We start from the raw sequence: 2,318 nt of genomic DNA, 5'->3' as shown, positions 1-2,318 counted from the left end.
GGTGTTCTTCCAGTGAGACTTGAATGAATGGACAGTGATATACAGAAACACATCTGAGGAAGAGTGTTCCGGGATGGGAACAGCAAGTACAGAGACCTGAGGGCAGAAAGGACTTGGTAAGGTCAAGGAAAGTAGGGAACATGTACTCTTTGTGGGCAAGATGGTTTAACCTGATAGAAACCAACCCTAGTTTATTTAGGAATAACACAAAGGCAAAAGGTACTAGAAACACAAAGCTGGCTCAAGTTGAACAGAAACAAATGAGACAGCCAGAATGATGCGTCCCTTCTTAATTACTCGTGAATGCATTATTTGTTGTCTGGATTACTTGTGACGTATTTTTGCCATCATTCAGCCACAGCCTCAGATGCCAAGAACAAACCTAATTTTGGGAGGACAGAAAGTAGAAGGGTTGTGTACTTACCTGTGTAAACAGTTGGCCATGGCTAGTATCCTTCCTTCCCGGGGGGGGTGAAGGACTTTGATCAGGAAATGGGGCACTGCCTTTTTAGCCGAGACTTATTGGGTCTCTGCCTAGTGCCACAGTCCCTATGGCCCTGCTCTGTCACCTCTTGGGCCAGAGGTGACAGGTGCGGGTGCCCACACTAAAAAGGCTGTGTTTTCTTTAACCTCCATCAGGACATCTGAAGGTGATTATTCTCTCATGAGTCAAATAACAGTAACTCAAGCCTAAAAAGGCTCATTGGCAAAGCAGCCCTCCCAGGAAGAACTAGGAGAGCCCCAGAGTTCAGCATACCCCTGTTGCTGGTGCAGTTTTTTCTCTTCACAAAGGGTCTTTGCTTGGGTCTCTTAATGAAGTTCACAAACTTGAGAATTCTCGTGTCCTTCAGCATTGTGCTTGGCTTCACTAATATTTATTCATCACCTGATGTGACAAGCACACTACAAAGATAAATTACTTACGAGCTCTCTCTGGAGTGGGCTGGTGTCTCTGGAAAGAATGAAAGTCTTTGGTAAGAAATAGTGATGTTTGATGTGTCCTCAGGCTTCTAGGAGACTCAGATAAAGATGTATTCATATTTTTTGACACTTGAAAGGCGTTGCCATCCTTAATATTAAGTAGCAACTTTTTTGAGAGCCATCTAGAGCTTAGTGATGTATGCATTTGAACAAATGGCATAAAAATGCTTTTCTGAAGGTGAAATGATCAAGAACTTTTATATTTTAAATTGTACATTGCAGGTATGAACCTCCTCTGTGTGTTTGAGGAAGGATAACACATATTTACTTTTGTACTTCATTCTATGCATCTAGTTTAGCCTCTCACCTACTAGGTTGGTGGGACAGGTCTTTTGAGGTGAACCTCTACCTTTTTGAGATGTAGATGTTGAGTGAGGAGCTGCTCACCCAGGACACAGACTTTAGGAAAGGCCTGCGGTCTCAGGGCTGCCTTGCTTGGCATTGAGATGTTATTTGTTTAAGTCACCAACACCTGCCCCAGACCCATTGCCTCCCTTGTCTTAGTCCAAATCTGGGACTGGGATTCCATGACCATGTCTCTCAGTGTTTAATCCACACCCTACCACCACCGCCATATTTCAGCTCAGTACACCAAAATGTGTCTGAAGAAACCTGCAAAGACTGACATTCCCCTGAATGGGTGTGTGTGCTCATGGTGACATGGGTCGGGATTGAGTGAATAGAACCGTGTGTTACTCCCCTAAAGAGACCACGAACATCAGCAACACACTGTGGCCTCTCCTCTCTGGAATGGAGCTGAGAAAAGGAGAGGCCGTAGCCTCCATGGGGAGTCTACAACAACCAAAGGAAGAACCCCCCTCTCCTTACACAAAAACACAAGAAGATGGGTGTCATAGTGGTATATTTTTTATACTCAATTGACCGAAGAAACCTGTGCCCCCTTGTACCTCTGAGAGCCCTGAGGAGACACACACAGGAGACTGTAAGCCCCGATGAGAAAGGAGAGGTGCAGAGAGAGAGAGATGGACGAAGGGCTTTAGAAGGCCAGAGGAGGGAGAGGGTGCTTTCCCTTAAGTAGGAGAAACTTCCTCTGGCTCAGAGAATCAGGGGAAGCTGTGAGTAGTAAACAAGTAGGTTAAAGGTGGATAAATTCAGAAGACGGGGGAGGTGAGGATGTGCCCAGAGGAGTCAGATGATTGAAAGGTCAGGAGGAAATAAAATCCCTTATTCCAATGAGCAGTCCTACCCCAGCAGGACATTCCCAAGGCACCTGGGAAGGACCTGGGGAGAGAGCATGTGGGAAGGGAGAACTTGGGAACAGAGGACCTGGGAAGCTGCAGCTCTGCTGAGCACCTCTCTGCTGTGCTGCTGGTCCA

Source organism: Chlorocebus sabaeus, chromosome 1 (assembly GCF_047675955.1).
Source record: "Chlorocebus sabaeus isolate Y175 chromosome 1, mChlSab1.0.hap1, whole genome shotgun sequence".
NCBI classification, from domain to species: domain Eukaryota; kingdom Metazoa; phylum Chordata; class Mammalia; order Primates; family Cercopithecidae; genus Chlorocebus; species Chlorocebus sabaeus.
Note: the sequence above shows the minus strand (reverse complement) of the source record.